At 34.5% G+C, this 9877-nt stretch overlaps 2 long non-coding RNA genes across 2 annotated transcripts; both read left to right on the forward strand.

The window, feature by feature from the left end:
- Positions 1-3337: 3337 nt before the first annotated feature.
- Positions 3338-5787, forward strand: LOC125497744 (uncharacterized). Its single transcript, XR_008970300.1, has 3 exons — positions 3338-3430; positions 4478-4538; positions 5515-5787. It is a non-coding gene; the product is annotated as an uncharacterized LOC125497744 (long non-coding RNA).
- Positions 5788-7719: 1932 nt separating this feature from the next.
- LOC125497747 (uncharacterized) lies at positions 7720-8324 on the forward strand. The gene is made up of 2 exons (XR_008970301.1): positions 7720-8151; positions 8188-8324. It is a non-coding gene; the product is annotated as an uncharacterized LOC125497747 (long non-coding RNA).
- The last annotated feature ends 1553 nt before the right edge of the window (positions 8325-9877 follow it).

The following is a 9877-nucleotide window of genomic DNA, read 5'->3' on the forward strand; positions in this document are numbered from 1 at the left end:
AATATTCCGGGCAAGACAAAAGATGTTAAGGCGTCACGACTTTACTTGGAAAAAGAGGGGATTCGACCAGAGTTGTGGGCTCAGAAAAGGGACGGAAGGAAAGAAGAAAAGAGGGGAGGAAAGGGTTGATGATGATGAAACTCAGAAAAGTAAAAAGGTGGAGGATTCGGAGAAGAATTATTTGCCACCAGCTTGCTACACGATGTCGCGTGCAGAGAAACGGATTTTTTGCGAGTCATTGTATGGCATTAAGGTCCCTACTGGCTACTCATCGAATATGAAGCGCTTTGTTACCTTAAATGGTGAGTTGAAGTTATCGAGTATGAAATCGCACGATTGTCATGTCATGATGCAAGTATTCTTACCGATTGCAATTCGTGGGATACTTCCAAAGCATGTGAGGCACACCATTACAGAACTGTGTTCATTTTTTCATTCAATCTGCAGCAAAGTCCTAGACCCGTCGACCCTCGATTCCTTGCAGTCCAGAGTAGTTGAAACTCTATGCAAATTTGAGATGTATTTCCCCCCTGCATTCTTTGACATTATGGTCCATCTCATTGTCCATCTAGTTCGAGAAATTAAGCTGTGTGGTCCAGTGTTTTTGAGGTGGTGCTATCCTTTTGAGAGATATATGGGAACTTTGAAGGATAAAGTTCGGAATCCTGCACAACCAGAAGGTAGTATAATTCAAGGGATTGTGGGTGAAGAGATCAGTAATTTTGTGGCTGAGTATTTTGCTAGTGTTGATCCTGTTGGACTTCCGACATCCCGACACGAGGGCAGACTTGAGGGCAAGGGTACAATTGGTTCAAAATTGATCACACCTTCCGTAGAAAAGCGTAAACAAGCTCACTTATTTGATTATCATACACGTACCAGATGTCCATCCTTATTTAAGTGAACATATGGAGGAATTACGTGTTAGCAATCCTGGAAAAGGAGTGAGGGCATTGACGCAAATGCATAACAAGACTTTCATTGATTGGTTTCATAAACGAGTACTAATGATTTGGATGAAAGTGTTCCTGAAACAGTCAAGTGGTTAGCATTTGGTCCTCGTGAAGCTGTACGCTCTTATGAGGGTTATGATATTAATGGGTATACGTTTTGGACTGAACGTCAAGATCTCAAGTCAAGATCGCAACAAAATAGTGGTGTTTCACTTGTGGCGTCGTCTACACAATATGCAAGCTCGAAAGATAAGTCGCCTGTACATGCTGAAAGCAACTATTATGGGCGAATACAAGAAATATGGGAGCTGGACTACTGTACTTTTAATATTTGCCTCTTGTGTTGCACGTGGGTTGACAATAATCGACGTTGTGTAAGAAACGATGATCCTTGCGGTTTCACTCTTGTTGACCTTAGTCGTCTACGTGAAACTGAGGAGCCATTTGTAATTGCATCACAAGTCAAGCAAGTATTTTTTGTAACTGATCCTGCTGATCATAAGTGGTCAATTGTTGTACCTGGTAAAAGGAGTATCCTCGGTATTGGTGATGTTGATAATGAGGAAGAATATGATGCATTTGAGGACCTCCCCCCTTTTACCTATCCTGAAATTCGTGTGGAAGATGACGTAAATATGTCGGAGAACTATATGCGTGTAGATCACACGGAAGGGATACATGTACTTGAGGATCCTAAGAAACGGCGGAAGCTCAATAAATCATGAGACATAAACTCAGGTGTGTAATTTCTTTACATATTTTGTGTAATGTTGCTTAATTTCTTATTGTTGTGTTGCATTTGGGAACGAAAAGGCCATTTCCGGCCTATTTGGCCTATTTTGGCCTTTTCGCTCCCAAATCGTACTTATCGAGTGATTTAACCCAAATTTTTTTGAAATGATTATATGATGTATAATGTAACTAGTATGTAGATTTTAGGCTTAATTTGTTGTGGTTGCATTTCGGGAACGAAAAGGCCATTTCCGGCCTATTTTGGCCTATTTTGGCCTTTTCGCTCCCAAAGTACTTATCGAAGTGATTTAACCCCAAATTTTTTTAACATGATTATATGATGTATAATGTAACTAGTATGTAGATTTTAGGCTTTAATTTGTTGTGGGTTGCATTTCGGGAACGAAAAGGCCATTTCCGGCCTATTTCGGCCTATTTTGGCCTTTTCGCTCCCAAATCGTACTTATCGGAGTGATTTAACCCCAAATTTTTTTTGAACATGATTATATGATGTATAATGTAACTAGTATGTAGAGTTTTAGGCGTTAATTTGTTGTTGGTTGCATTTCGGGAACGAAAAGGCCATTTCCGGCCTATTTCGGCCTATTTTGGCCTTTTCGCTCCCAAATTGTACTTATCGAGTGATTTAACCCCAATTTTTTTTTGAACATGATTATATGATGTATAATGTAACTAGTATGTAGAGTTTTAGGCGTTAATTTGTTGTTGGTTGCATTTCAGGAACGAAAAGGCCATTTCCGGCCTATTTCGGCCTTTTCGCTCCCAAAAAGCCATTTCCCCTGCTTGCTGGCCTCCCCCTCCCCCTACTGTTGCTACCCCCCCCCCCTCCCCCACCCCTACTGCTGCCCTCCCCTCCCCTACATCTGCTGCCCCCTCCCGACCCCTACTGCTGCCCTCTCCCTCCCCCTACTGTCTGCCCCTCCCCCCACCCCCTGCCTGCTGACCTCCCCTGCCCCTATTGCAGCCCCCTCCCCTCCCTCTGCAGCCCCCCTCCCCCACCCTCTGCTGCTGTAATCCCACTATTTTTAAAGAGCATTTTATTAATAGCTAAGTATGATCATTAGCGTGATTATATATTAATACTAATACTCCCCGAGTTTATAAAAAAAATTGAATTTAGCTATGCACTTATTGAAAAAAGCTAATTATGATATTTTATAAGTAAGATTGATTTCAATGTATTAAGACAAAAGGGAACGACAATGTTAAGATTGATTTCAATGTATTAAGACAAAAGGGAACGACAATGTTACAATTATAAAATGATGTTCTCTTATATGGTTTTATGATTGATATTTCGATATAAGTTGTTGTATCTTATTAACCAAATTTGTGTCTTAAATAAAAGAAAGAAAATCTAAACCATCTTCTTTACTCTCTCTCGTGGCTTTATATGGAAATGCCACATTAGTGTTTTGTTGTCAAAACCTTGTCACATTTTAACAAAAAGAATAGAAGAAGCCCAAAAGCCCCAATTTTTCTCTCACTATTAGTCATCATTCTTCTGCTTCTCTCACCACTATTCTCACACCTCTTTCTCATCTGTCTCTCCGTCGCCGTCGCTGCTGTCCAAGGGTGTCGGTTGCCATTTTTCTCTTTCCTCTGCTTCATTTAAAATATGGTGAGTTGATGTCATTGATGTGCTGTTCTGCTGTTGCTATTGCTGGTTGTTGTTTAATGGCGGTTCATCGCCGGAAATGGCAGCCACATGCTGCTCCTTTTGTGTATGTCTTCTGGTGCTCCTATTTCATTCTTTCTACTATTTAGTATATTAGTGAAGGTACAAAGTTATAATCTTTACTTCAGGTTTTATTTTCTTTAAATTGGTAAGCACAAATTCAGATTTATTATTGTTGAATTACACTAGAAAATTCAGTTCTAAATTTTACAATGGGATTGAAAAATTAGTTGTGATAAGGATTTGTAGAATTTAAAGATTGGTTTTTTCCTCTTTATTTAATCAATTGAAAGTTAAGATATATGATGATTCTCTGTTAGTTGGTTTATCAAATCTGATGTGTAGAAGTAGTTAAATCAGGTTCTTAGTTTAATATAGGATGTGAGCTGAATTCTATTGGATTTAATTGTTTGTGATTGAAATTGAATGGTTTTTGATTTGAAGGTTGTGAGCATGAATTGATTGAGTAGAATAGTTATTTTTGATTGATAAGATGAGGATTAAACTTGTTAGTGTGAGTTGGGATGGCTTGAGGTTTGATTGAATGGAAGGTTTGTATCTTAATGCAATGTAGAACAATAAAGTGTTGTAATTCGTAGAAATCACAGGTCAGTTTCGTAATTCATGTTTTTCAACAGTTTCCGGACGTTTTTTGCAAATATACTATTTCCCAAAAGTTGTTCGTATTGAAATTTTACTCAAGATAGGCTCAAGAAGCGCTTGATTTGGACTTCGTAGGAGAAAGTTATACTCATATTAATTTCTGCCCAAATTTAATATTTTATATAGTTGATTTAAAAACTCTACTTTTCATATAATTGCTTCATAATGAACTTTTAAGTTACCATATGAACATATGATTCTTTAATGTTGATTTTATATAAAGTAAGATGATTTTGATTAATTTGGTAAGGGTTTTAGTTAGATGGTTTTAGTTAGACGTTAGAACATGAAAGTCATTTATATGATAAAAGAACATGATATGTTTGTTGCATGTTTTATATGAATTTAGGAAAGGTTGATTACTTTGTGAACTAAGTTCGTTGTATCCAAGTCTTTTATTACTTACGAAGTTCACACATTTATATTGTAGCTTTCGGTTTCACTGAAGAGTCATTTAGACCAAGATAGTTGTTTAACTGTGATTCGAAAAGGTAAGGTTTCATATTCAGAACTTTTATAGTTTATATTATAAGTCCAAAGAGGTACGATTTCTTACCTAAACGTTTGGTAAGGTTAAAAGGTAATATTTCTTATTAAGACGTTTGTAGTTACGAGAAGAGTTTTATAAAAGTTTTAAACTCATTTTGATTGAGTTTCGAGTAAAAGATAGGAGTTTAGTTTTAAAAGTATCTTTTATAGTTTACAAAAAGAGTTTTAAAAGGGTTTTTATCTAATCTTTGTTGAGATTGGTTTGAATGGGAGGATGCTCCTCCAAAGATAGGAAGTTTAGTTTTCGAACCGTAAATGAAGGAAAGATTATAGAAAGATATTTTGAGTAGTTTTATGTTTGCAAAGTTATTGGATTGCCTATGTGGTATCTCTAAGAATATTTTTGTGTTTTCAAAGTTGTGGGGATTACCTTAAGTGGTATCTCAAGGAATTGGAACTTCGTCGAGTTTGTCTCTTCTTTACAGATACAGAATAGTTGGGGGGGGTACGTTGATCAGTACCTCGGACATAGATCTTCTGCTGCGGTTTGGCCGTATGTAGGGTGTGCACACTAGGGGTCTTTGTCTATAGTTATCCGGAGGGCCTAGCTAGCCCAAAGGTAAGGAAAGTTCGTTCCATTACCTAGGTTTATGATTCTTTCTTCGTGAAAGAAAAAGGAAAGCAAGGATTTGTTTGGAAAAAGAAAAAGAGAAAGATTTCGAAAAAAGAAAAAGAAAGGATTTGATTTAAAGAAGGAAATAGAAAGTATTTGATTTAGAAATAGAAAAGAAAGGATTTATTTTAGAAAAGAAAGAAAGAAATGATTTTCTAAAGTTTGTTGTTTTATTTCTATATGTTTTGAAAGAAAAATGATTTGTAGGATATGATTAATGTATCCTACCTGCACATATGTTTGGCTTCTTAGTATGAAATCTTGCTCAGCCAAACTGGCTGATACTACATGCCTGATATATGCAGGTACATGAAGGTAATGTATAATGAAGAAGGTTCGATGTTGGAAGTTTGTTGTATGCTTTATACTATTTGTATCGCGGCGAGGACGATCAACTTTGTAATATTATAGTTAATAGTTAATTTGTAATTGAATTAAAAAGGTTTGAGTTTGTAAAGTCTAGATTTGATTGGGTTGCTGGATTTTGAGGATACAGGATTACGAATCGGACGCGAGTCCTAAATTAAGTTTTAGGCGGTCCGTATTACAAAGGGAACTCTGCCGAATTTTCTGTAGAATTTTAGTAACATATCTAGTTATTTAAAATATTTGAGAATCACTTAATATAGTTTATTAGAGGTTTCAAAATAGTCATTACCGTCTAAAAGTTTTAATAAGTCAAGGTTTTTGAGGTCCACACTCGTGGTGAGTGTGATGGTAATGACCCGGATTAGGATTTCCGCTATGTTTAGTTCCTAATTAGGTTGGTTGTAGATTCGGGTTGTTACAAATGGTATCATAGCAGGGTTGTTTTTAGGTACGCACGGATCTCCATATCCAAGCGTAGGAGTAAAATATGTTCAAAAATGAGTCGAGTAAAAGTTAGGTGTAAAATAAACCAAAGCCGTCGAGAGTTCGCGCTTGCCTTATTGTTGTGTTTAAATGTTATGTGAGTCGTTTGATGTTTGTTGTTCAATGTGATTTTTATATTGTTGTGTATTAGAATATGTGTATATACATGGTGATATATACAGTTTGAACCATATGCTTAGGTAACTATATGAAAGAGTGCACACGAGAAGCGTGTTATTGGTCTATAACTCATATTATTTTCTAAATTATGTGAATTGATTGGCCAATGTGGAGAATGGTAGCTAGTTTATGGGAAATTGGTAAATTATTGGTCCTTAAGAGAATGAAGTAAGATTAAGTTTAAAGAGAAATTTATACAAGGGGGAAAAGTATAAAAGTTTTGGTTTGATAATGGAGTTGCAACTATTATTAGATTATAGTTATTAACGTTTATTTCTTGAATATTTTTTTAATATTATATAATCGCTTGCTAGATTTCAAAAAAAAAAAAAAGAATTTCTTTTGGTTAAGTTAGGGAAAGTCTCTTGTACCATCGAAAAGATTTAAAATTAATATGACCTACTTAAGAGTAGAGTGATAATTTTTGTTTTAATGAAACAACTTTGAAATGTTTTGAGAATAGTTAGGCTTTTTAAGTATCTTTTATTATGTTTTTAGCTATGTGTGATATTATATGGTCTTGTGTGCACTCATGTGACAATGTGTATTTATGTGAATACATATGCATTGATATCTTTAGTGGATAGTTAATTAACGTGTGCAATGTAAGCAGGACTTAGAGTTTTGGGGACAAAACTCATTTTGAGGAGGGGATAGTTTAATAGCATGTAATTGGTAGTAGGTTATAGTTACTATGAATCATATCTTTCAGTTATATTATTATAATTAATGTTTGTTTTATTTAAAAGAAAAGATTATTCATTTGATTAAGATTGAAAGTTCGATTTACCTTCGAAGCATTTTGAAATAGTTTCTAAAAGGCTTGAAATTGAAAGTATTTGCTTACAAGTAAATTATTGAAAATTTGGCTTAGTTACAAAATAAATTGATATAGTTTTGAAACTTGATTACTCGAAATAGAATGATTAAAGTTCAATGCCAACAAGGTTGCCCCTTTGTAGTTTTGCTCTTCGATGAACCTAGGCATTGAGTTGAAGCAAGACACAAACATAATGGCGAAATGGAGGCTTGACTCTAAATTGTGAAGAGTAGAGTTCTTGGTTTTAAATCTATGGATTTTGATGTTTGATAAATTGTTTAATAATCAATCTCTTTGTTTATAAGTTTCGAGGACGAAATTTTTTGTTAGGGTGGTATATTGTAATCCCCCTATTTTTAAAGAGCATTTTATTAATAGCTAAGTATGATCATTAGCGTGATTATATATTAATACTAATACTCCCCGAGTTTATAAAAAAAATTGAATTTAGTTATGCACTTATTGAAAAGCTAATTATGATATTTTATAAGTAAGATTGATTTCAATGTATTAAGACAAAAGGGAACGACAATGTTACAATTATAAAATGATGTTCTCTTATATGGTTTTATGATTGATATTTCGATATAAGTTGTTGTATCTTGTTAACTAAATTTGTGTCTTAAATAAAAGAAAGAAAATCTAAACCATCTTCTTTACTCTCTCTCGTGGCTTTATATGGAAATGCCACATTAGTGTTTTGTTGTCAAAACCTTGTCTCATTTTAATAAAAAGAATAGAAGAAGCCCAAAAGCCCCAATTTTTCTCTCACTATTAGTCATCCTTCTTCTGCTTCTCTCACCACTATTCTCACACCTCTTTCTCATCTGTCTCTCCGGCGCCGTCGCTGCTGTCCAAGGGTGTCGGTTGCCATTTTTCTCTTTCCTCTGCTTCATTTAAAATATGGTGAGTTGATGTCATTGATGTGCTGTTCTGCTGTTGCTATTGCTGGTTGTTGTTAATGGCGGTTCATCGCCGGAAATGGCAGCCACATGCTGCTCCTTTTGTGTATGTATTCTGGTGCTCCTATTTCATTCTTTCTACTATTTAGTATATTAGTGAAGGTACAAAGTTATAATCTTTACTTCAGGTTTTATTTTCTTTAAATTGGTAAGCACAAATTCAGATTTATTATTGTTGGATTACACTAGAAAATTCAGTTCTAAATTTTACAATGGGATTGAAAAATTAGTTGTGATAAGGATTTGTAGAATTTAAAGATTGGTTTTTTCCTCTTTATTTAATCAATTGAAAGTTAAGATATATGATGATTCTCTGTTAGTTGGTTTTCAAATCTGATGTGTAGAAGTAGTTAAATCAGGTTCTTAGTTTAATATAGGATGTGAGCTGAATTTTATTGGATTTAATTGTTTGTGATTGAAATTGAATGGTTTTTGATTTGAAGGTTGTGAGCATGAATTGATTGAGTAGAATAGTTATTTTTGATTGATAAGATGAGGATTAAACTTGTTAGTGTGAGTTGGGATGGCTTGAGGTTTGATTGAATGGAAGGTTTGTATCTTAATGCAATGTAGAACAATAAAGTGTTGTAATTCGTAGAAATCACAGGTCAATTTCGTAATTCATGTTTTTCAACAGTTTCCGGACGTTTTTCGCAAAAGTACTTTCACAAAAGTTGTTCGTATAGAAATTTTACTCAAGATAGGCTCAAGAAACGCTTGATTTGAACTTCGTAGGAGAAAGTTATACTCATGTTAAGTTTCCACCCAAATTTCATATTTTATATAGTTGATTTAAAAACTCTACTTTTCATATAATTGCTTCATAATGAACTTTTAAGTTACCATATGAACATATGATTCTTTAATGTTGATTTTATATAAAGTAAGATGATTTTGATTAATTTGGTAAGGGTTTTAGTTAGTCAGTTTTAGTTAGACGTTAGAACATGAAAGTCATTTATATGATAAAAGAACATGATATGTTTGTTGCATGTTTTATATGAATTTAGGAAAGGTTGATTACTTTGTGAACTAAGTTAGTTGTATCCAAGTCTTTTATTACTTACGAAGTTCACACATTTATATTGTAGCTTTTGGTTTCACTGAAGAGTCGTTTAGACCGACATAGTTGTTTAACTGTGATTCGAAAAGGTAAGGTTTCATATTCAGAACTTTTATAGTTTATATTATAAGTCCAAAGAGGTACGATTACGTACCTAAACGTTTGGCAAGGTTAAAAGGTAATATTTCTTATTAAGACGTTTGTAGTTACGAGAAGAGTTTTATAAAAATTTTAAACTCATTTTGATTGAGTTTCGAGTAAAAGATAGGAGTTTAGTTTTAAAAGTATCTTTTATAGTTTAAAAAAGAGTTTTAAAAGGGTTTTTATCTAATCTTTGTTAGATTGGTTTGAATGGGAGGATGCTCCTCCAAAGATAGGAAGTTTGGTTTCCGAACCGTAAATGAAGGAAAGATTATAGAAAGATATTTTGAATAGTTTTATGTTTGCAAAGTTATTGGATTGCCTATGTGGTATCTCTATGAATATTTTTGTGTTTTCAAAGTTGTGGGGATTACCTTAAGTAATATCTCAAGGAATTGGAACTTCGTCGAGTTTGTCTCGACTTTACAGATACAGAATAGTTGGGGGGGGGGGTTCGTTGATCAGTACCTCGGACTTAGATCTTCTGCTGCGGTTTGGCCGTATGTAGGGTGTGCACACTAGGGTCTTTGTCTATAGTTATCCGGAGGGCCTAGCTAGCCCAAAGGCAAGGAAAGTTCGTTCCATTCCCTAGGTTTATGATTCTTTCTTCGTGAAAGAAAAAGGAAAGCAAGGATTTGTTTGGAAAAAGA

The sequence above is a fragment of the Beta vulgaris genome, chromosome 1 (assembly GCF_026745355.1).
Source record: "Beta vulgaris subsp. vulgaris cultivar EL10 chromosome 1, EL10.2, whole genome shotgun sequence".
Lineage (NCBI taxonomy): Eukaryota > Viridiplantae > Streptophyta > Magnoliopsida > Caryophyllales > Amaranthaceae > Beta > Beta vulgaris.